The 26,618-nt window shown below is 39.1% G+C and overlaps 1 long non-coding RNA gene across 1 annotated transcript in view; it reads right to left on the bottom strand.

Moving 5' to 3' along the window:
• LOC144044688 (uncharacterized) overlaps positions 1–26,618 on the bottom strand; it is a 45,873-nt gene that overhangs the window by 14,963 nt on the left and 4,292 nt on the right. Inside the window, exons 2-4 of the long non-coding RNA XR_013291329.1 lie at positions 25,410–25,538; positions 6,704–6,779; positions 6,475–6,563 (exon numbers count right to left, since the gene is read on the bottom strand). This is a non-coding gene — a long non-coding RNA (uncharacterized LOC144044688). The remainder of the gene's footprint in view (positions 1–6,474; positions 6,564–6,703; positions 6,780–25,409; positions 25,539–26,618) is intronic.

Raw genomic sequence — 26,618 nt, 5'->3', positions numbered from 1 at the left:
AAGGGGGGGGGGGGGTAGAGGTAGTGGTGGGGAGGGGGGTTAAATTCTGTGACATCTGTTCATTACAACTAGAGTGTGTTTATTTTTATACAGCCACAAGCAGCTAGCTCGACTGGCACCGCTGGTTAATGTACCAGCCCCGCACTGCCAATGAAATATTCACCAGCAGGCAGAAGGGGAGGAAGAAAAAGAAGAAGAAATAAAAGCCAGGAGAGGACAAAGGCAGAAAAATAGAGGATTAAAAAAAAGATGTGTAATGCACAAATATACAGTGTTATTATTGACACTTGCAAAGCCCCATTTTAGTGCAATTAACAAATATATACCTGTAAACAACCACAATCTAAATACTTAAATTCAAAATTTTCTAAAAAGTAGACCATCAAATTTTTTTAATGATTAAAGACTGCATTGAAAGCAATAAAATTAATGTAGCAATAAAAAGCATTTTTTATATTTTTGATTTTCCATGCAATAATTTAGGTGCTCGTTTTATTTGTCTTTCAAGTTTGAATGGTGATTTTAACTAGAAATATTGTTTTGGGACATGTCTCATTGTGGTTTACAATGCAAACAAGAAAATCGGAAATCATACAATAAATAAATAACTACCGGTATATTGTCTAAGGCTAGATAATTACTGGATTTTTTCTTCCTAATCTACACTGCAGACAAAAAAGTTACGCATTTTCCATAAAACTTCCGGAATATTCCATAATTTCATGTAATATTTCTAGAAATATGACACTTTATCCCAGTAAAAAAACACAGTGAATTTTATTTGATTTGTTTTTATTTTATTTTGTTTTACCAATTAGTCATTTACAGTCAAGCAGTATTTTTTTTAAACAAAATTTTTACAAAATTGTTGTGCGAATGTTCTCTGTGGCGCTATATTGACATGCAAATCATATGATGAATTAAGAACTATATTTTTGTCCTAAAATGTGTTGTGACATGTCAGTTTGTTTTGATGTTTTGAAAATCGCAACAACAAAAAAGCCACGAAAATTTCATAATGTGTCATCATATTCAACTACCCCTAAAATTGTTGACTCACAAATAACCCAATTTGGTTAAAAATAAATAAAATTGGACCGACCTGCTATTTGGTCAATTTGACCAAACTTTGGTTTGTTTGTTTGTTTTGTTTTTTTAGATACAATTTTTGGTGTTATTTTGTACTGAAAAATTGGGTGATTTTGTAAAAAACAAAACAACAACAACAACAACAACAACAATCTGGAAAGTTGGATCATATGACAGTGTATTAGGGCCTCCTATACATATATTTTTTTAGAGGGCGGGAGCAATATTCAGAGAAAAAAATTTGACTCTATAAAGTGGCAAATTTGGCACTTTATAGAGTCGCAAATTTATGAGTTTTTTTTTCTCACAAATTTGCAAGTTTATGAAGTGGCAGATTTGCCACTTTATACAGTGGCAGATTTGCGAGAAAAAAACTTACGAGAAATACACGTAGCGTACTACTCGTACTTTCGGTCGAGTTTCCAAATAAGGGGATAGTAATTGCTTTAGCATAGATTAACCATATCATGTTAAGCATTCGCTCTTTGAAGCGTTGTCTACGGCCACTGGCCAGCGACAAAGACGACCTCGCTTTGCGAAGGTCTGCACACGGACGATCAAGCATTTAAGTTAATTTATTCAAATGTATATTTACTTGTACATTTATGTTTCCAGAATTATTATTTACACATTCATACATTTTGGTATTTTTTGTGTGCAAGTATCTAAATTGATGTGTCGAATCGGCTGCTCTCCATCATTCAATTGCACTTACCTATGGTAAATTTGCCACTTAATAAAGTGGCAGATTTGCGAGAAAAAAACATCGTAAATTTGCGAGTTTATAAAGTGGCAAATTTTTTTCTCTGAATATTGCCCCCGCCCTCTGAAAAATATATACTGTATTTATACGTGGCCCTAATACGCTGTCGTAGGCTCAAACTCACCCAAGTAAAGGAACGGTCCAATTTTTTTAGCAAAATTGGGGGGTTTTATGAGTGTACAATAAGTAGGAAGTTTTTCCCAACATATAGCGACAGTTTTTGTCATGTTTGGATCTGTTTTCCTTGTGTGTCTTCCTTGTCTTGTTAAGTGTGATCCTGCCCTTCCTCATGTGATCCAATCAGTGCCCTCAGCCACTTGTGTCTTGCCCAGGTGTGTCTTGTGTCATTAGTGTCTGTGTATTTAGTCTGCTGTCTCCCCTCTGTCTGTGTGGGTTCATTGTTTTTCCACCCATGTCATGCTGCTCGTTTTTTCCTTGTTGTTTCCCCCCATGTTTTGGTTCTAGTTTTAATTAAAATCCCTTTTTTGATTGCAACCACTGCCTCCTCGCATTTGGGTCCTCAAGCTTCCCCCGCCTTGACAGTTTTCAACAATTTACACAGTTTTAAATCCTAGTGAAGACCTGCTTATACCATCCTTTCCTATTTTCCTTGTCACAGTATTTTAGCTAAAATGCATGAAAAAAATGTTTTATATTTGTGTTTTTTTCCCCTACCCCCCTCATTGAAGTAGCAGCAGAGAATAAATCCAATCATCATGACCCAGCACACTTTAGTATGAACAAGCCCCCCGCCACTGGCCGGCCCCCCCCCCGACGACCGATGCTCCCACGGGACGGCCTGCTCTGGAATGCCGCTCATGGGGAAGAATCTGGCTGCAGGCGCTCAATATGTCACATGTGTGTGCGTCGGGAGAGGAGGGCAGGGGAGGAGCCCTGCGACGGGTTTCGGGGTGGTGCAGTGGGGCGCTGGCAGGTCGGCGTGTTGGAGTGCGACAGATTAAAGGTTTAAAGGGTTGTGATTAACAGGCTCAGGACACTCGGGGCTGGGGGGATTAGGGGGGCATTAAGAGCTTCTGTGCAGACGCACATTAGATATTCATTAATGTGTGCTCGCCCTCGTCGTGCCAGTTTCGAACTCGCTTCCCCTTTCATGCCATGCCCAACTGACGCTTTGTTTCTACCGATTCTAAATGTCTTCCATTGAAAAATTGTTCAATGAACTCAACTGAACTTGAAGTAAACTTGACCAAATTTTAACTACACTAAACCAGACCTAATGTCTCTGGATCTGTTTAATGCCTTCTTTTAAATTGTTGTGGATATTCCACCATAGTTTCAGCTAAGATCCTGAAGCTCAAGGAAAACAGGTCAGCGCAAGGCTGCGGGGCTTGCTGGCGACTGGCGAGGAGTTTGCCCGCAAGTGTACTGCAGATGATTGACACCTCGTCTGTCATGCCGTCTGTCTCTGATTGGTTGTTCTTCCTCGGGCGCTATGGTTGATTAAAAATCAAATAAAAGGTACATGATAAAACCAGAGAGGAATGTTTTTTTTTACAGATCACTTTACTAATGCATTATAGGTCTACTATTGCTGGCACTTAAAGGGGAAGTCAACTTTAAACATTTATTGACAAGGGTGTTATATGTGACCTCACTAGTCAAAACATGACATTCTGATTAATGTTACATTTGTGGAATATGAGTTATGAAGTAAAATGTAGCCATTTTTAATCCATCTCAGGAGGCAGCCATTTTGCCATTTGCTGGCAACTGAAGATGACATAACAGTGGCTCTGGGCTCCGGCAACAGCCAATCACAACTCACCTGTTTTCTGAAGCTGAGCTATAATTGGTTGTTACCGAAGACCTGAGCAACTCTGATGTCATTTTCACTCGACAGCAAGTGGCAAAATGGCCGCCTTCTGATACTGATAAAAAATGCTGGATTTTGCTGCTTAACTCATATTCCACTAACACAATATTAACCAGAATACCGTGTTTAGACTAGTGGGGCTGCATAGAACATATTATTGTCAAGAAATGTTTTGGTTTTGGTTGACTTCCCCTTTAACAAATAGTGTGTGCGAGACTGAGCTAAACTAATCTCAAACATGTTGAATGAGTTTTAAAAAATCTCTGTCTGAATCTATTTTTCAGGGTCTGTTATATTATTACAATATGTAGTGGGGGCAATTTAAACAGCAAATTAGGGGTGGAAATAAATCCAAAAATCATCCAGAACCAGGAAGCAACAAGATGCAAGTTTAATGAGTTCCTTCAATCTTGAAATACCGTTCAATCAAAACCTTTCTCTTTGTTTTTGTGCTGTTGTTGGATTGTTGTGTTTGTTCCTGGAGTGCCAAGAAGAAGTAAAGCCTTCCTTCTCCTCCACCAACCACCACTGCAGATTAAGGGATTAGCAAGTGAGGCGGGCGCTTAAACCCATCTAATTCTCACCCGAGCACACAGAAGAGAGAGACGGGGCTCGAGAGCCCGGCCGCCACGAGGCCCCGTCGGGCCCCGTCGGGCTCCGTGGAGCAGCTGTGCCATGGCGCGCTGCTATTTTGGTCTATTAAAACTTTCTGTTACTTCTACTTTTAATCTCTCTCTTGCATATTACTTTTACTCAAAGTCAATGTTGAGCACTTCAACAAATCTTTGCTTTATGTAACTCTGTCCATTTCCTTCTCAAACTGTTTCTTTTATTTAATTCCCAGCTGTATTTGTTGTTGACGCGAGCTGTTGTGCATTCTGTTACATAGTCATTTGATTGTTTTTTGTCACATGTAATTAAATTAAGCTGCTTTTTTTGCGGCCTCGGCTTAAAATATGAGCAAAAAAAAAAAGGCGGAAAAAAGACATTTACACCACGCTTGGTGATAATGTGATTGCCTTCTGCCTGGGAGAGTGTGGGATGATGACACAAATTGCTACACAAAGTAATAATGATTTGAAAATATATGATTTTTATTTTTATTTTTTTAATGTTGCTGATTCCACTCCAAACCAACAGGGTGCGCCAAGGCCTAAGTGAGTTGGGCATGTCCATCAATTTAAGGAAAGAAGAACATGCTAGCTAGGTGAAGTTCACACATTAGCTTTGGGTAAAATCTCCATTTTACTTTCTTTTTTATATTATTGTGCTCAAATACAGCAGTATTGTGACAAAAGTGTTTTTGTTTTTTTGTTACTATTACTAGTTGATTTTTCATCCGGTCTTCTTATGCACCGCGAGATGACGTTGTAGTGACGGAACTTTGGGACAATGGGGAGTTCCAGGTGGGAATGTTGGTTCTGACGGATGGAACGGAAATAGTTTGTCTTGTTGGCTTCCCTCTCGCATGTAAGTGAAGTGTGTCGTTACATTGAGAGCTGATGCTAATAAAGCCATCTAAAATTGCATTTATGATGTTTTCTTTAATTAATTATAAAAAGTATAAAATCGTGTTTTTTCGTCTCCCCAAACATATCTTACTTTATCATCTGCCATTTATTGTGACTACAAACGTGCGTGTGACGTAGTATCGGTCAAAACGTGCGATGTATATCCAGTCTTGTAGTCGCTTATCGTTTCCATCGTCAAAATATGCGTTTTCCTTTTTTCGATACGCTTCAAAAACCACCCCCTCCAAGCGTAAAAACGTTTTGGGCATTTTCATTCAGTTTAATTTTCGCATTTCTTGAAAATTCGAATAAAATAGGTGGATGGAAACCCAACTACTGTATCATGTTAAAAATCGACACTGGTAAACACTGAGTAGTGTTGAAAGTACTCTATACTAGTGTCAGTGTTAAACATTTAATTCTGCCAAACTACACTTAACTCTGATGTTTAAACACGTATGAGTGTATTGCACTAATGTCAGTGTTAAAAATGTAACTCAAACTACACCTCATTATATTTTGACTACTGATGACACGGCATCAGGAGCAACTTGGTGTTCAGTATCTTTGCTGAAGGACACTTTGACATAGTCACACTGGCCTGGGATCAAACCCATGCTTTCAGGGTTGCAAGACGACCACTGTACTACTGAGCCACGCCATCGCGCTGTAAAATTAGAAAGTTTCTCCTTCACCGGAAGGGAGGGTGTGGTCAATTTAGCACTCAAGGTAGTGTAACACAGGTCACAACACTCGAGGAAATTTACTCTGACAGTGTAACTTTTGATCCTAACAGTGTGAAAGTAACACTGCCTACTGCATATTTAATTGAACACTGGAAACGTAACACAGTGTTTTTTGTTTTTTTTAAATCTTGCACTCAATGAACATTCTGTATATTTAAAAAAAAAAAAAAACTAAAACCTAATACTAAATATAATAAAAGCTAAACTAAAACAAAGCATTTGAAAAAAATGAAAATGAATAAAAACTAACTCTAAAAACTAATTGCAACTTACCAAATTAAAAAAAAATAAAAGTCAAAACTAAATAAAAACTATTTTACTATTTATATTACGTCAGCCATTTTAAAGAAAGAAAAAATGCTATCGAGGAGTAGATTTTAGGCATGAGCTTTGGGTATAACACTCATTTTACCCGACTTTGTATGTATGTTGAGGAAAAACAGGCTGTAAAGATTGAGGGCCTACATTAGTTTCTTACTTTCAGTTAGCTTGTTCATCTAACCGAAGTTAAGATAGCAAAAGTTTACTGACCTCACTTAACTCACTGCCAAAGTCCTGCAGGGCAATGTTTTCCAACGTCGTCATTTTGTCCACCATCTCGTACTCCAAAAACTGCTTTCCTGATGACACATTAAGTCGCATTAGCGTTACATTTGACACGAACTATTAGCGATTCAAGTACTTGTGTCCGTGTCCATTTTCAAAAGTCAAATCAACACTCAAAAACTCTTGAGAGTACATAAAATCTGCCTGCACTTACCTTTTTGGGCATAACGTCCTCCTCAGATGCATGAAACAATAGCTTCCCCAGGGCACTCGTGAGCCTCTTTTGGGTCCTACAGGGTCAAGTAAATGTTGGTGAGAGGTCAAGGTTTAAAAAGACACACGACTCAACGTTACTTTTCTATCATTCTATGAGGGAGTGAGTACGAGCTTTAAAAGTGTTCATATCAATGGCATCTGATTTCCTGAAAAAAAGGTTTGAGCCGATTAAGTATCAAAATTAATGGCATACCCTGTATGCTGCCATATTGGACATTTTTGTCCAGTCCACCGCATCGCTGTGACGTATTGCGTGCATAAACACGGCACTGTACATTTCGAACTTGTTTCCTGGTCTATTGTGCCATAAAAATGTGGCATGGCGTTGTCACAGTATTTTGGATAATATTAACGTCAAAACAGCATTGCCATAATCATATGCTTATGTATATTTCTTCATCATGATCTTTTCTTAGAATTTCCTCTAAAAGTGTATCTTAAATCCTAATAAAAAAAAATAAAAGCTATTTCTGAAGAATCCTAGCTCTTAAGAGCGCTCCTAGGGTGAGATCTGCTGAAAGCAAGGAGAGGACTTTTAAGCATGGGACAAAATGGCCAGGCATCATGTGTGTTAAAGTTTCACACGTTTTCACAAATATAAAAGACCATCACAATCATCATACATTTTCTTGGCAAACAGTGGATCGCCATGGCAACAGCAGTCGGCAAAATAAAAACCTTTGCTTTTACTTTTTATCTTGAACATCTTTATATGAAACACCCACAGTTTCAAGCAGTTTGTGGATCTTTGATCCGGATCACGCACCACCACAGTTCAGGCCGCACATGGTCCGCAGATTGGTTGATGGAAAAAAAAAAATGTGTGCGTTGACATGGATCAGTCCACATTCACTATAACAGCAGCAGAGTAACTTGAACACACTCGTGAATCAAGTAAAAAAACAAAAGTAGCATGTATGGGAGCATTTTGGCAGCTAGGGGTGAATCACGTCCTTGAGTAATCTGTTTTTATTTGGTGTGTGTGCTGTGACTTATACATGTCAAAGAAGCAAACATACTCATAATGTAAAACACCACCTACGCACTTCAAAATAGAGGTTACCAAATAATACATTGACCTCAGGCGGCTTTGATTTTGAAGTTGGCCCACGTAGTGACATGACGGTGACGGCTAGCTTAACTGGTCTTTCAAGACATTTTGGCTTGTGTCACAGTTTTATTGCCATTACATGGTTACTGCCAGCCTCAGAACAACGGCAACGCCATCCCAAATTCATATTCAATCGCTAATTAACATCACTAAGAAACCACTAGTTAGTTACGCCGCCATTGTAACACACGAAAAGTCTCCGGCATTAGCGGCTAAGCTAGTTGCTAGATACAGTACAAGTGCCCGGCTGGCAAAAGCAAGCAGTTGTTTGGCTTTCTTTCTTTACTTTTTATTCCCAATTATGTGGGCATAGTCTAGTTTATAAGTCACTCTCCATGTTTAAAGAAAAAGGATGTCTTAAATTGCACTTAAATGTCTTTTTCATTCTTAAAACAACAAGATAAGCTACATTTTTGCCTCTAAAAAACAACATTCAACACAAAATGTCAAATATGTTTGTTTGGAATTTAGGATGGTATAAAATGGTATCCTGCCTTCTACTGGACTTGACATTTTGCAATAAATGTTTTATTTTATTTAATGGGCATATTGATCTTTTTTTTTTTCTTTGCTGATCCGACAAATGATCCAATCCGCGACTCAAATCCATAATCCGATCCGAACCATGAGTTTTTTTTTTATCAGCTGCACCATTAGTTTCAAGACAATCTGATAAAATCTCCATGAATTCTTTAAAATGTGACCTCTAGAAAAACAAAATGGAAAAAAAATGGAGCCAAATTTGAAAGTAAATTCAAAAAGGTCAAGTTCTTTGATTTTATGGTCCATCCTTTGCCCATCATCAATAAAAGTGTATTTTTTTATTTCGTTTTTAGGATCAACCAATCACACTAAGATCGGAGTTTTTGTCCATTCTTTGATCAAAGTTCTCTGAGAATGTTCTGGCATCACTCCTACACTAAGAGACTCATTGCGACAATTTTTTAGGTTAGGAGCTCTGAGAGAATTCTCAGAATCTTTCGGAATACTGGCCCAGATCATTTGTAGCAACCTGGTATGTTAGTGTAAATTTCCACATGCGCCAGCAATTCCAAACAATAGTTTAGCGACTGGAGTTGAACAAAGTGTGGAAATTTTGGCACGGCACAAAAAGCAACACAATGCGGGAAAGACGATTTCCCAACGGTGTGTCACCTGCGCATACGCCCCATTTATCTCAGGTGTGCGCTTTGGAGACCCTAAGCGCGAGCATCCGTCTCAGTGTACGGTAAACACGATAAAAGCGAGCGGGCCAAGGTGGGGGTACGTTTCAGGCACGTGCTCTCCAGCAGGGAGCGGACAATGCGGGGCTGGCAGAGGGGCTGCCTCATGCCAGGGGGAATAAAGTGCCACATGGTGCCCTCTTATAAGAAGGAGTGGGGGCAGAGCCCTGGAGGCTCGAGGGAGGAGAGGGAAGAGGGTACAGTGCATGTGTTTGTGCACATCGACGTACATGTGCTGAATATGCGGAAGATGCATCTTTGTGCTGTAATATATGGAGATACATGTGGAGCAAAGTATGGCCCATGTGACACATACAGCACAGGTTAAAATAAAGCATAACCAATATATATATATATATATATATATATATATATATTTTTTATGCAGCTCAAAAAATAATTGCGTAATTGAGTTATAGAGTTGTGCTTGAAAGTCTACATATATCCTAGGGGTATGTAAACTTATGAGTGTACTGTTTGCCCAAAAATTCCAAAATACTGTGGCAATTGTTTTGATATTTTCAGAGGTTGAAGTTGACATGTGAATTTTGGTGACGATTCATAGCAATTTTGTGTCATTAAGAGACGTTTTGCTTTTGACATTTACCGTTGTGCTAATAGGTTTACATACCCCAAGGGTATTTAAACATGTATGAATAATAAAAAATAATAAAATAAAATGAGAATTATTAGCTTTATAAACTAAGTTATTTAAGATTTTTAAACCAAGCTTTTGCATTTTCTTAAATACATTTTCCTAAATAAGATTATTTTTAAATCAATTGTAAATAATATATTTTTTTAAAATGCATTGCAAAATTTAAAAATGTTTCTATAATATAAGGAAATTAAAAATGTATAAATAACGATTTCAAATGACAGCTAATTTTTAAAATGAAAATAACATCACATATTTTATTTGGTTAAATATAATTGGTTGATTATAGTTAAATTAGTTATAAATAATTTTCAAACGTATATAAATTAAATATGTGAATATTTTTTTTAATTATGAAAACATTTGAAAATGACAATTAACTGAAAAACAAACAAAAAAACTTTTTTTCAATAACTGCAATTAATTATCCATCATAAATAGTCGACTCCTGCATCAATATTTAGTGGGATGCTTTTACAGGGATTTTTTTCCCCCCCCATTCCCATTTTTTGTAGTATAATTAATGTCTATCAGTGTTTTTTGAAGACTTTTTTTTGGTTTCATTTTTTTTTTTTTAATTCAGTGGACTAGATATGGATTTTTGCTTATTGTGAGCCGGACCGGTTCCTATTCCCCGCAAATAGCAAGGGTCGACTATAACACAATGAAAAAAATGTATGAATAAATAAATATTTGCATCCACCAGTTTTCAGAGCTGCTTATTCTGACGAGGGTTGCGGGCGTGCTGGAGCCTATCGCAGCTGTCTTGGGGCAGTAGGTGGGGTTCACCCAGAAGTCAATCAAAGGCAATTTTTATTTATTACAATTGAAATTCTATATTTAAATTTTTTTTTTTTTAATAATTCAAATTAAAAATGACATTAGATAGGTATATAAAAAGTTTTGTTTTTGTTTTTTTAACCTCCTCGAGGAATGACCTAACCCAACCATCTATTTCAAAAATCAAATGTAGCACCTGAGCACCGAAAGTTTTCCCAGCCCTGATGTGAAGTGTGAAAGTGATTGTGTGTCAGTGTGTGTGTGCGTGCGCGTGGGGGGAGAGGTGGAGTACACCGTGGGGGGAGTCCCACTTCCCTTTTGCATCTTAAATTCCTCAACATCTGTTCAAACCTTCTTGGGTTGCGATGTTTTTGTGCGTCTACGTGTGTGCACGCTCGACTGAAGGTGCTCCTTAATTAGAGCCAGGCTCATTTTCTGCAATACTTGCAGGTGATGCCAGGCGACCGTGCGCGAATGCAAACAAGGCAATCACCTCAAAAAGCTGTGACCAATCTCTAAAAAAAAAAAAAGTGTCAAAAGTGCGTTTTAACAACAACTAGGTCAGATGATTGGCCCAGGAGTGTGGCCTAGCCCTACACGCAAATGCTGAATGTTTTTGTGTGTGTATTCTAGCCCAGTTTGGAAGATGTGGGTTAGCATTAGCATCCCACGTGTACGTGTGAATGCGAAATGACAACGGGAGATGAAATATTTACGGCCGGTCTCTGGAGTGAGCGTGACGGGAGTTTTCCAGGCGAAAACACAAACGGGTACGGCAGCTGCGTGAGCCTTTTGATGCCGCGTTTCGGCACGTTGCTATTCTATCACGTTTACCAAAATTAAGTTTATTAATTAGGCCACGCTGTTTTGCGCAAACAAAATATTTGTCGGATTAGATCAAGTTTGTCGAGGGCACGCTCATGTGCTCTTAGAAGTCATCAAGAGCTTTACTTGTTGATCACTGAGAAACTATTTTTGATGCACTTTCTTTAAGAGAAATTATTTAAGCTATTTATGTTATTGTAGACTCAACACTGGTGTTAAAAGCTGAGAAAAACATGAACACCTCCTAAACAACCCAAAATAAAAGTTTCCACTTGCGCGACCAGTTCCTCTTGCTGCAGAAAATCAAACACATTGACAAAGAATCTTAACTTTTGTTTTACCGTAGGTTTTGATCATGTAACAACTGAGAGGAACATGATAGAGTCAAAAATAAACCAAACATTTCTACAATAATCCCCTTTTTTTTTTTTGATTAAGGGGGTTACATTCCAGAACTCACGACAATTGACAACATTCTGCAAAGTAGTGACCAACCATATATTTATTTGATCATTTACTGTACATATGTTTTAAAGCCTATGTCCCACTGAGGGCAAATGTTGATTTCTCGTCAAGGTTCGTTCATAGTCACAAACATTCTCCAAACGACCTTCAGATGTTTTAAGCAAATAGAGCAAATTAAAGCTTTATTAACACTTTCTATTAGGGCGTAACATTTTTAGAATTGATTATTCTACAAATCATCTAATTGATTATTTATATAATTGTATAAACAAAATATTTTACAAAATACCAATACAAAATGATGCATGTGAGGTCCAGATATTCTTTTTTTTTTACCACTTGGAGTTGCCATTCTCACATTCTGGACTGTCGTGTCCGTGACTTTAAATGTGTGCTGTTTTCAAAGGCGGGATCAGGCCTTTTGAGTGACGATTGCATTTGTGCATTTGTTTGTGGAAGATGAAAGAAACTAACAAGTCCTTATCCTTGTTTTCATGACCCGCATGTTGATACCTCTACAAGCCAGGTTTGCTGTCTCGCTATGTCGCAGGTTTTTTTGGTACAGTTTCCAACTCTATTTTGGCTTAACTCTTGTTCATATTGGGTGTAATTCAACCATGAAAAACAAGATGGAAGCACACTGAATTTGTGTAAATTTGAAAGAAGAAGAACCAAAGTGGTAGCATTTGAGCACAGCCTACTTTTTGTTAAAAATGATCGAAAGTCACCTGTTGCAGTCCTGCTTTTTACGCTTACAGAAAGCGACGGTTAGAGGTTCATTTTAGAATGTAAACCGTTGGATATGATTATTGATGTATATTGTGAGTTGATAAATCAAGTTTGGAATGTGTTTAACTCATTCACTGCCATTGACGGCTATAGACGTCAAAAATCAGTTTGAACTATTTCTATTAGTTTAACATTTTTTCCACTTTTGTTTAGAGTATGAAAACCTAGAAAAAAAATGATCGTACATTTAGAGCAGATATAAAATGTGTGATTAATCATGAGTTAACGATTGAAGTCATGCGATTAATTACAATTACAAATTTTAATTGCCTGATGCGACTTAAAGATTATTAAAAAATGTGGGCGTCAGGCGATTAAAATTTTGAATCGTAACTAATCGCATGACTTCACTAGTTAACTCGCAATTAACCACAAATTTGATATCTGTTCCAAATGTACAATAAAAAAAAAATCGAGGTTTTCATACTCTTGTTAACAAAAGTAGAAAAAAATGTTAAACTAATAGAAATAGTTCAAATGAATTTTGGACGTCTATAGCCGTCAATGGCAGTGAATGAGTTAATGTAAACACATCCAGGGATTGGTATACTGTTATGGATTGGTTTTAGCGTAAAGCAAATACATTGAAACTGAAGATTGTTAGTGGGCCTCTACGTGGACCTTGAAAAAGTCTGGACACCCCTGGTCTAAAATGTCAAGTGGACATGAATGATCTCGCTAACCCGGTGTCAGTCTTGTCGCCAAGCCTGCCAAACTTGTGTCACATCGGAGCAGCTTGTCACAGTGCGACCCGACGCCAGCGTCACGCTCCAGTAGGAGGCCATCTTCAGAAACCGTCAACGGCGGATTGGGACTTGGACTTGAAAGACAAATGGGTGTCGGTTGTTGCTGTTCTTCCGCAATTAGCGGCACAATCCCGCTTATGAGCTCTAATCTGACAATGTCTAGCAGCTCCATCTCCCGCCGAAGCCCCTCACCTCAACCTCCCCGCTCTCCTTCCCCTGATGCCTGCTGGCACTTTGGGAGCGGTGCCCCTCCAATCCCTTCGCTCCCTCCTCCTCCTCTTCTGGATGCCAGCCGACGGGCCTCGCAGTGTGGCACGCCATCTGCTGCCGCCCGCCCCGGCAACCCATCCCGCCCCTCCCCTTCATCGCTGACTCTACTACACCGCCCCCACCCCCCCCAACCCCTGCAGACAGCCGCTACCCACAATCCTCCTCTGCCTCAGCGCATCGAACAGGAGGCTTTCGCACAGATCACTTCACCCCTTCGATGCCCCCGCCAGAGAGGAGGAAGATGGGGAAAGTGTGTGTGTGTGTGTGTGTGTGGTGGCAGACTCTTAGGAAAAAAAAAATGTTTGAACACGTACAACAATATGCAACTATTCTTGGTTCCTTTTGCTCTTTTTTTCTGTATCATGATTCATATGGCTCTATTAGTGCAGTGTTTCCCAACATTTATTGAGCCAAGGAACATATTTTACATGAGAAACAAATGCCATTAATTCATTCCAGAATCAAAACTGTTATGTGTTTAAAAAAAAAAAAAGAGAGAGAAAAAAAAATAGAACTGCATACAAAAACATACTAAAACTAAAACTTTGAAGTGTTAGTGTGGCCTAGTGAGTGACGTCAGAAGGTGGACTTGATGGTCGTCCTAGCGGGTCTTCTCATATTTGTGCATTTAAATTACTTAACAAAAGAATAAAAATGACGATATTGATTTATTACAATGGTTTACAATACAGTACAGATAGATGGCAATATTGAAATTGTGTTCAACTATGGGGAATTCACTATGCAGGAAAAGCTAGCTGCTAGCATAGCTGGGATCACGTGATGGAGAACGGCGATATTGATAGGTATGATAGTGATATATTGATACTGTATCACACTGTGTCACAGAGGATACAGATCCATAGCCATATTGATATTTTATTAACCAATTAAGGGGAATTCACCATACATATGCTAGCTGCTAGCATAGCTGGCATCATGGTGGTATATTGATATTGTACCAACAGAATACGATCCAGATTATATTGATATTTTATTCTTCAAGTAAAGGGAATCGTTACGTTAAATGTTAGCTGCTAGCATAGCTGGTATTATGTATATTCTTCTTCACACCACAATAGATCAAGAACAATGATATTGATAAATGACAGTTGTATAGGGATACTGTTTCAGTAACAAATGATACATGGCAATATCAATATTGTATTTATCAACTAAGGGTAAATCACTACATTGAATACTAGTTGCTAGCATAACTGGCTTCTTGTATATTCTCCAATTCACAAAAGATCAAGAACGATGTTATTGATAAACAGTATGATAGTGACAAATCAACAATATCATTTTAGACGATACAGATAAATGCACTCTAAAAACAGTTGGGTCAAAAGTAACCCAATTATGGATCAAAAATGGATCAATCCACTTTATGGGTCAATTTGACGCAACTTTCTGGGTTGTTTTATACAAAATGCCCCTTTTTTTTTACCCAAGTAAAGGATCTGACCACTATTCATGAGTTGTTTTACACTAAAAGACCAATTTATTGACTCAAAGTTGAGTCCAATTGACCCAAGTAGACGATTGGTCCATTTTTGACCCATCGTAGATTTATTTTTGACCCAAAGGTTTTTAGAGTGTGACGATATTAATATGGTACACACAAATAATAACAAAGAACAAACAACTACATTGATATCTAATCCTTGCGTATCAATCAGTAACAGATGATACAGATATGATGCATTGCGATATTGATATAGTCTACATCAATACAGGAAAAAAAAGGTTTTATTGACATTATATTGCCTTTATATTCATTTATATGAAAATCATCAGTATTGATATTTGATGTTGTGTCGCACTCTAACTATTGGGGGTGTTAGAAAAAATCGATTTGGCGATATATCGCGATATTACAGCGTGCAATTCTCGAATCGATTCAATATGCGGTCAAATCGATTTTTAAACATCAATTTTTTATGGGAATATTCAACAAAACGTCTTACTTAGGGTTAGGATTTACACATTAAACATGGAAGAAAGTTATATTAATGGAACATTAAGCCTTAATATTTGATTTCAGTGCCGTTCAAACATGAAACAGACTGCAACCTGAATTTTCAGATAAATCAACACATTTTTATACAAATCTTACAGTGTACATGTACAAGTTTACTGCTTAGTATTTTCTAAATTTGAGTGTAAAAAAATCGCAATAATCAATTTATAGATTCGTATCGGGATTAATCGGTATCGAATCGAATTGTGACCTACGAATCGTGATACGAATCGAATTGCCAGGTGCTAGGCAATTCACACCCCTACTAACTATATAACAATATTGTTACTTTGTCCCACCCAGTAGGCTACCACATGCATTCAAAGGCTAAAAAGTGATGTTTTCACGCATTGACGTCAATTTCCGATCAAAGCAACACAGACGATCGTAGCCCGAGCGTCTGGAGAGGCAGGAGACTTACTCTCCATCCATCTTTTGTGCGGAGCCTCCTCACTGGCACTCTATCCATCAATGAGCGCAACATTAACTCTCTGGATCGGAACCAACGTTCCCAGATCTCTCGCCATCGCTCTTCCCCGCCCCTCGCTCTGCTAAACACACACCAGCACCATTAGTATGCCGCTGCCATCCAAGGCTTTATTTGCTGCTCATCCCAAATTCTCCCGCTCTGTTCGGAAAAATCTATTCTTTGTCGTGCCCCCTACACACACACAGTCAGTGTTAATAATTTAACCAGTGAGCTGGTGCAGAGCTGGCTCACGTCCAGGCCCACCATCGCCACTCTAGCTCTATTTATGACACTGTTTGTGTATGTATATGCGCATCCTATGTGCAGCAAATTAGCATCGGCAGCCACGAGGTGGAAATGGAAGTTCAAAGAGGACGACGCAAGCTTTTCGTCTTCCTGGTCCAGATGGGTCACGCTACTGCGTCATTTAGCTTAATGTTCACACAAGTGGGTTTGTGTGAGTGCGTGCTGATTGCCAAACTCCAAATTAAAACGGTATTAATAGCTCATTGCTACCAGGTTATTTCTGGTGCAATGTAGGTGCAATGTTGTTTTTTTTCACACTTTTAAAACAAAACATAATATGCTATGTGTGCATAACACAAGTTGAGTTCACGCTTTTTTTTTTTGCTTGGATATAATAAAAAGCATAGGGAAATAATAAAAAATAATAATAAAACGCAATATAGGAAGAAATTAAACAAATAATAAAATTATAGGGTCAATAAACATAAAAAAAATATTTATTTTTAAGGAAAATTACAGGAAAATAAAAATGAATAATAATATGCCACTTTAACAGTAGCATTCTAAAAATATATGCAGAAAGTATGCAAATAGAAAATTGGGAGCTCTTTCTTTAGTATTTTTTTTCTTCTAGGAAAATCTTTTTTTTTTTTAAATATTGCAGCTATCATTTAAGCGCAATGTTTTATTTTAATGAAAGTGTATAACTAAGTAGATACATTTGAGGATTCTGCCAATGTGTGGAAACAAGAAATAATGATCAATTTTTTTCACCCCCCAAATTTAAAATTGCTACTTAATGGGAGAAGCATACACACGCATGCACACACACACAGACACACATTATATATGTATATATATATATATATATATATATATATATATATATATATATATATATATATATATATATATATATATATATATATATATATATATATATATGCGATATCAATTGCATATTATTATTATTATATTATTGCAATATATAACATGTACCTAAATAAATAACATTTTTATTATCTAATGAAAGAATAAAAAAAAAAATTCATCTAGCAAATTAAGCAAGCTCAATGTATTCTTAGTTCATTAATTGTAATTACCCTAGATGATGTTTAACTATTGGATAGTGATGCACATTTTTAAGTTTGCATCTGACTGGTCGAATTCAGATAAAAGCATACAATTCCATATGAAACTTATTGCATGTCTAAGCGATATGCATATTACATGGGACAATATCGCAATATCGATATTATATGATACATTGGCCCAGCCCTTAAAAAAAAGGAAAGAAAAAAAACACAAATTATGGAATAATGTGACCACCTGAAAGTCCTCCAAGAATTTTGATTTATTTATTTATTTTTAAAGAGAGAGAAGTGACACTCGGAAAGCAAGTGTGTGTGTGTGTGTGTGTGTGTGCGTGTGTTATCACGCCACCTCCCACACCTCTCACCTTCCCACAGTCCGGCCCACCAGAGACATCATCATCATCAGCGGTGAGTGGCTCACGATGCTCACGTTTTTATCATCCATCTTCCTGAGAATTGTCCGTCGTCCTCTTTTAGCATCACAGCGGCCGAAATGAACACATTTGGCGTCTGTCCAAAAATGTTTTAATTTTTGCATATGATTGTCCTTGACTTTGCTTTTAATAAGCCAACCGCAGAATCAAATTGATCACCAGTGAAATTTAAATTCACTTATAGGTCATGTTTAATGGAATGGCAGAAGGAACAATTTGATTATATTTTTATAAAAAATTATTTTCCATAACATTTTATGAAGTGATGCGGCCCAGGCCAAGAAGTGCCTTTCAGCAGCTTTGGCATTTCCCTTTATTTCTAAGTGAATAATGCATGAATTTTAATGACAAACCTCCGACCTATTATGTCCAATGTAAGGCATTTATTTCAAAATGTTGCAGAGATGTATTGTTTTTATATTTTGAGAAAGGAAACGCTTAGCTTTTATGTGAAAAATGACTGTAAATTAACCATTGCATTGAAGATTTGTTGGCTTTCAGTTGAGGTCTCATTCTCTGATGAAAATAAAGAGCGAGTAGTGCAAATTTGCAATTTGAATATGAAAATAATTTATTTGTATTTTAGCCCAAAAATAACAACACAATATACAAGTTTTTGATGTTTTGATGTTTACTGTCAAACGTTACACAAAGAGATGTACACTTTACGCAACTAACCAAACCACATAACTGGCTGGCAAAAGTACGGCAGCTTAACGCTAACACATCATAGGGAAACGCCATTCATGGGCTAACAAAACTAGCATCACAATTATGGAAGTTAGAAACTGTTGAAGTGTGAGTTTAAGGTTGTCAAACTGCTAGCAGGATTTCAATGTAGCTGCTGATTTTTACTGTCAAACTGGACATAAAACAAAGAAATTTGCATCTTGTGTATCTGACCAAACCACAGAGGCACCTGCCTGACAAAAGTCCGCTATCTTAACGATAACACGTAATGTGAATTTAATATATGGGCTAACTAGGCTAGCATCAACATTGTAGTATTTATAATCTGTTAAAGGAAGAGTTTGACGTTTTCAAACTGCGAACATTATAAGCACATGCATGTAAACAAACCATTCTTAGCCATTGATGCTACATTGCTAGCATGACTTATTCATGAACCTTGTTTTGTCTCGAGAGCTGTCAAAATCCTTCTTTTTTTTCTTTTTTTTTTTTTTTACTTTTGTTGCTAAATAATCCGGCCAAGGAAACAGAGTGAGTCTGAGGGAGCGATGACTACGCCACTAAAGTCACGTCGTCTGTCTCTACCGTCTCTGAAAGGCTATTCTTGTCATGCTGTGAGAATTTTTAAAGTTGCAATTAAAATAAAATTGGCGATACAAGATTCCGTAGATGATATAAATAATATTGTTCTGTCAAATCATACAGACAGTTTAATATATATACAGCATATGACAAAAAAAAGTGTTTTACACTGCAAATTTGAACACAAACGGTACGAAAAACATGCAGAAAGACGATTCTAAGATAAAATATGTAACTTTTGTCATCCCCCTCTAGGCCAGAATTATATTAAATAAATGCCAAGCCCGCCTAACTCCGGTTTGATCGCTCATCATCAGAGCCTTTCACGCGCGTGCCTGCGCTGTCATTTCATTTCCAAGATGGCGGCGGGTCAGCGCGCCAGACGGCGTCGGCGCATGCGAGCGAGCAGCGATGGACTCGCACGTATGTGAGGATGTCAATGAGGGAGAACGCACACACGCACATGTACACACGCATGGCGGTGTTGACAGGTGGCTGTGGTAAAGAGGTGGTCCCTGAGCTGGGGTCCGCCTGTCTCTGGCTGAGGCAGAGAGGAATAAAAAGCTCCCGGCAGCTGTCGCCCTAATTCCTCTAACACGCTGCTTGTGCTCTGATTAGAAAACAGATCTGGCCTCTAATTTACTCCTGACACCAACTAATGCGAAAATATCTCAATCGCCACAGAAGAGGCGGGCAGCGGCCACGGTTGTGGCGGCGGCGACGGCGGTCCGATTGCCCGCTTTGGTCGGAGCAAGCCCGAGATGTCAGGTGCGACGCCTCACAAGGGGCCGCCGCCTGCCAACTTCCTGGGAACGTCAACGCCTGATTTATTTGCCACCTCACTTCCTGTCACCTTTGGCAAGGCATTTGATTTTGAGCCCGAAATGTTTAGAGATGTTCCCATGGGATCCAAAATGTCTGTTTGCAATTTTGGAACTGGCGACTTTTACACTTTTATTGGATTTCCAATATGCTCTATATTAGATTGTGTTCACCAATATTCAATGAATTATTTGATGTTTCATAAATATTTATATTTACAGGTGAGTGCCAATATGATGTATCAGTATCGGGCTGATACCAGGCCTAATTTCAAGGTATCAGTACTGATGACCAGCGTGGGCCACCCTCTTGTGGTAGTTTTATGATCAGGAACTAACAGAAAACAGAAAAACTTTTGAGGACCAAAATCTATATTTGTACATACAAAAGTTAAAGAACTCCAAATTGATGTTTGCTTCCCACAGAGGAAGAGGAGGAGGAAGTGTCAGGCTGTGTGTATGTGCATGCGCGTGCGTGTATGAGTGTGTGTTGACGGGTCCGGCCCAGCAGGGGGCAGAGGTGTGATGCGAGGGAAGTGGGAGGTGACAGCGCAGTGTCACATGACGGCACACTGGGTGTCACCTTGCCCGGGACCGGCGAGACCCAGATAGACAGAGAAGGAGGCGGGGAGGCGGGGTGGGGGGGTGTATGACGGCCATCTTGATGCTATCGTACACTAAAATGGACAAAAGTATTTGGACAGGTGCCTTTTCTACATAAAGGAAGTGACTACAGAGGACAAAATGGAGTTGGGTGCAGCTATGACAGCCGCTGGATGTCCTCGGCATGCTTGTGGGCGCCTCTGAACAATGGTGAGCTTCTGATGGGCTTGTTCTTGTACACCATACTCATTCAAGCAAAGCAAAACAAAAAAAGGAAGCACATACTTGTCCAACAATTTCTTAAAAATATGATAAGTAGTACTATCACTACTGAATATTTTAAAATTTGATAATTCCACTCGGTAATCAAATAAGCCAATAAAAATGGATTTTGCGTTGAAATTTACTGCTTAAACATGTTTTCCAGATTACTGTTTATTAACATATTATTGTTCACTCAGTTGTGATTAATTTGATGATCAATTATGTGTCAATTAATTCATTAATGTTCACACCTTCAATGATAAGACAAACAACTGGGAACGTAGGTGTCTATTTTCTATAGGGCTCGTCCTCATTAGCATGGCGGGTGAGCTGGAACCTGTTTGGGCTGACTTTGGGACAAGAGGCAGCATATTCTTTATCCTCTGCGAAGAATGACTAATATCAGGGCTGTACTGAGAAGTTGAAAGAGGAGAAGAGTCTCCTGTACAGTCCTCTATATCTGTTTGTCTGTATAATGTTGCCCACGGTGGCAAAGGCCAGAATGAGAAGGACAAAGTGCAACAATAACTGTTTAATTTTTTTATATATTTTATTTAATTATGTAATTACTACATGTTTTTGTGGATTACAATATTATTGAGTTATATTTTTCTCAATTAAAAAACAACAAAAAATGTTTGTGTTACTTATGGAGGTCGGGTTGGGAGCTGGAACGGATTGATAGCATTTCCATTCATTTCAATGGGGGAAGATGATTTGAGTCGTGAGGTTGGTCAAGGAACAAATTAAATTTGTATCTCAAGGCCCCACTGTATAGACAAACAACCGTGTGCACTCACTATGGAGTCTCATGTGCATTTTTGGAAGGTTTGGGGAAGAAGCCAGAGTACCTGAAGATAAACCATACAAGTACCGGAGAATTCGCAAACGCCACATAGGAAGCCCGGAGATGAGATTCGAACCCAGAACCTCAGAAATGTGAGGCAGAGGTGCTAAGTTGCACCCCACTACTTCTGACCAAATAGTGTTTATGGTGAGAATATATGTGATGTGAATATAAGTGGATGCGATACATGTTTGCTTTATGTGTGTTTCTATAGGTTTCCCTTTCCTTTCTATGATGATTACATATGTGCGTGCATGTGTTTGTGCACGTGTGTTAGAAATCCTCTTTCTTTATTTCCTCTTCTGTCTCTTCTATGTGTCTCGGGGGACTCGCTTGGCATCGCTCCCTACTTTTAATTCTCACTCTGCAACTGCTGCTGTCTGAAGGCAAGCTGGCATCACGTACACACACGCGCGCGCACACACACTACAAGTTTGTTTTACTATCTTTGTGGGGCCATCTCATTGACATGATGCATTTCCTACCCCCTTCCCCTAACCCCAACCATGAAAAATGATTGCCTATCCCTATTCCTTACCCTAACCTCAACCATAACCCAATTCAAACCTAAACTCTAAAACCAAGTCTTGACCCTCAAAAAGAGGTCTAAACTTGTGGGGCTCAGCAAAATGGCCCCACATGGACGGGTGGGCCCCACAACTCCGTGAAATCCCGAAATGTTGGCCCCACTATGTAACAAAACAAGACCGACCACACACACACACACACACACACACACACAGCCGTGTACACACCCTCCCTTCCCCTCCTCATCTCCTCAAAAAGAGACACCACGAAAGAAGACAGCCCACGTATTCGTCCCACGTCCGGTGTGGCGTTTGCGTGCGTACGTGCGTGTGTGTGTGCGTGTGTGCGTTGAAGTGTGGCAGGAGAAGCAGTTAAACACACACGGCAATGAGAGGGTACAAGTGGAGCTCAAAGAGACTAGCGCAAATTACACACGCACGCACGGCCAGATGAAACGATGCTCGCAGCCTCCCAGGAAATGCGCAACACACACAGACACACGCACACACACTTTGACAGAAGTAACACACAAACACACGAGGAGCGTCCGTGTGACTCGGAATACAAATCCAGCGTGAAAGCAAACACAAACGGGCCCGACAAGCCCTTCAAGCGTAAACACAAATCACGGAAATAAAAGGACGCGATTGGTTGATTGCCGTCCCTTCTAGCTGGAGTGTTCCTTTCAGAATAAAGCACCTGTCATTAGAGCCAAGCTCTCACGCACGCACACAAACACACACACATACATACACTTCATCAGCCCGACTTCAAAAGCGAGGGATAAATAAGTTAAGGACAAGTCTGATGGGGATGAACAAATAACACCAGGGAAGCAAACAGGAAGCAGGAAACAGGAAGGCAGTAGACGAGTGTCTCTCACGAACACACTCACAGACGCGCGCACACACACGCATACACTTCCAATCTCATTTAGCACCAACTGATATCCAGCAGCACCACAAATGAGATAGAAGCAAAGATGGAGGCATGTGCATGTACAGTATACCCACAAGATAGACGGACTAAATTAAGCTCCTCCCCTTACTTCAATATACAGAACAATATATAGTTCTTGATGGTTAATCACTCACTGTAGTTTTGTGAATAGCACAGACCCATGTATAATACATCCCCCAAAAATCACCCTAAGATTTAATTTAATTTTATAATTTTATATTATTTAATTGAATTTAAGAAATACCAATAAAATGTAAATGCTTTTAAAATCCAGGTTAAAAACGATGCTCTTTTCCCATACCTTATGATTAAGGTCTTTCAAAGTATTTTTAAAATCACATTTAAAAAAAACTTGTTTTTGCACTATATTCTCTTTTAGTAATCCTAAACAATTTTTATTTCTTTACTTTGCATTTAAATCTCTTTAACTTTGCTTGTAACCGTTTTAAGTGTACTTTTAATTTACAGTATGTGAAGCATATTGACTTACATTGTGTATGAAATGCACTATAAATCAGTGATTCGATTTTATATTATTTTTTTATATAATTTTTTACAACCCCTAGGTGCTGCCTAGGTACTCTCGTATTAAACCCCGTGTTTGATACCCCTCGATTCTGGATCGTTTGTTTGGAATGTTATCGTAGTTAACAGGGAAAAAAATACTCTTACTATCACATAACTGCATTAAATTGCCGTTCACGGCACACACGTCTTTGCGAGGAAGCACCCCTCCACGTAGAATGGCAAATGCCAGATGATGCGCTTGCGACACTGAACAGAGAGCTGGCAGGAAACAGGAAGTCAAACATAAAATAAGAGAATTTGCAGCCAAAATATGGCACTATTAAGATGACGCGGCAGGTTGTTTTATATACATTTAAATTGTACTTTAATTGCTTTAAGAGCCTGTATTACATATGAAAAGTATACATTGAAAATAAGAAAAACAGGAAAACAACTGTTTTAACGATAAACATGCAGCACAAATTTGCAACACTGATGCTCGTCATTAGCCTGTCTATGGATTTTGTATTGTTTGATAGCATTAAGCTAAACCAACTGTTGTTTGAAATGCACGTATAATTCTTTTTGTTTGATGCTTAGTTTACAGTAAACTTTTCTGAGGGTGACAATAAACAACTTGAAGCCTCTTTCGTCAAGAATCGTCCGTTGTCTGTAAAATTACTGCTTGTTGTCAAGTCGGCTAAATTGAGTTCACAGCCACATTCAATAATCTCAAGGCATCACTGTATTTAAAAATAAACACTTAATGCTCAACAATGCATCACAAAAATGAGTATGAATGGTTTTAGGTCGCCATATGTGCCCTGTGATTGACTGGCGACCAGTCCAGGGTATAATCGGCCTTTCGCCCAAAGTCATCTGGGGTCAAGTTCCCCGCCACCCTTAACAGGATACAGTGCCATATAGATTTGTGTGCAACTAGCGGCTCAGCAACTTTGATTTTTTTTTTTTTTAAGAGGGGGAACAAGGCGTGTGTGAACATATCGTATGCAAATGAAGCGGTTATTATAGTGTTGCTCATCAAGCGGGGCGCAACGCGGACATTAATAGGTTGATGAATATGCATGCAGAATTTGTTAATTAAGCTAATTATTCCGCTGCAAAATGCATTCGTCTTCCAAGGACATCTTCCCCAGGATTCCAACCTGCTCCGCTCATTAGTCATGCGATAGTTTACACCGGGCGGCGGGACAAGAGGTGGCGCTGGGAGGGGCCACGCCGTCGGGGTTGGGGGGTGGTGTTGACGTGGACACAATATAAGGTCACCGTGGCTTTGAAGGCACCTCAAGGAACACGGCGAGAAGCCCTGAAAGGCGCATAATGCAGTTCTAATGGCAGCTCGGCCATTCATCAGCTCCACAAAAAAAGTGAGAGTTCAGCGAGGAAGACAAAAAAAAGCGGTGCGTTCGCTTACAGTCGGACGTGCCAGACGCTGGCGCCTGCTAATTCCCCCCTCTTCGCTGCTTTTCCTCTAATTGCTTATTAAAACCCTCTTAAATGAACTTTTTGTGCCAACTTTCCAACACATTAATTAATTGTTGTAGCCAATTAAGTGTCGCTGCGCAAATGAGCTTCAGCACAAATGGTCCTGCAGGGCCCGTCGACACCCCCACTCCTCCTCACATGACACCCCCCCCCCTCACCCCCACAAACCCAAAACACACACACACTTGCTCACACAGACTCACCAAAACCACCCTCCTGGCTGACTGCTTTCCCATCAGCCCCCTCTGCCTTAAAGCGACGACGTCTGCACAGGAAGTAGAAGAAGAAGGTGATGAGGCCTGGTAAGTGCTGCGTCATGCCGAGACTTGACTCTGGAAATGTCAGAGAGGGATTAAAAATAAATCAGCGGTCATTTATCACTTAAGGAAAAGAACAAACAAAGCACTATGCAATGCATTCTGTGATTTTCTAGGTTGAGTGCATACTGCCAAAATTGCCAAATGCTTAACTCTAGTGTTGTGCCGATCCTGATACTGCATTAAAATCCGATATTGGCGAGTACTAACAAATAATGAACCGATGCCATTTACCGATACTAGTATAGAAATTTTAACTCACTGACATGTGTCCGGCATTTCCTGTTTCACAAAGGTTTTTAAGCAGTGCCTGACCAAGATAGTGATGATTTTACATCCAAGTTAAAAAAAATCAGACAAACAAAAAACGCTTTTTTCAAACAGCGTGGTATCGGTACGGTATTGGCATCGGCCGATACGGGACAGCCGGGTATCGGAAGCCAAAAAGGCGTATCGGAAAAACACGAGTTAACTCACAATGCGATATCAGGATATCACAATACCATTGATATCAAATAGAAACATGATACAGCGATTGTACTTTTGACTTTTATAAGTCCGTCGTCGCGGCTCATATTTTTATCATCTCATATCAACAGAAGAGTGATGCAGGAGGAGGTAGAAATAATATTTTGTAAAAATGAGGCGAGCCTGTTCGAGCGCCTCTTCTCACAGAAACCACTCCTTTTTTCCTCCCTCCCTAACGATGGCGTCACGTCATTGCCGCGCGTAATAAATGAGCCGTCTGCGTGGCTAAATTACTGATATCACCACCACAAATGTCATCTTTATACTTTAGGTTTCAAGTGGGATTAAATTAAAGTCAAATATAAAGTCACAACTGTAACTCGAAACAACTTTGGCGATTCAAGTCAAGTGTCAAACCTAAATCAAGCTTAATGCCCCCGCCCGCACGGAGCGCATATTGGACTTTTGATGACGTCCAGGTCGGATATATGTGACCTGACCGTTCAGACTGCGGTCGCATTGCAGAAATTTGGATATGTATCCGATCTAGGACCACATATGAAAGCAACCCAGATCGGATATGAAAACAAATCTGAATTGAGCCGTTCAGACTGACATAAAAAAGTC

The sequence above is a fragment of the Vanacampus margaritifer genome, chromosome 2 (genome assembly GCF_051991255.1).
Source record: "Vanacampus margaritifer isolate UIUO_Vmar chromosome 2, RoL_Vmar_1.0, whole genome shotgun sequence".
Classification (NCBI taxonomy): Eukaryota; Metazoa; Chordata; class Actinopteri; order Syngnathiformes; family Syngnathidae; genus Vanacampus; species Vanacampus margaritifer.
Note: the sequence above shows the minus strand (reverse complement) of the source record. Positions and strands in the feature narration are given on the sequence as shown.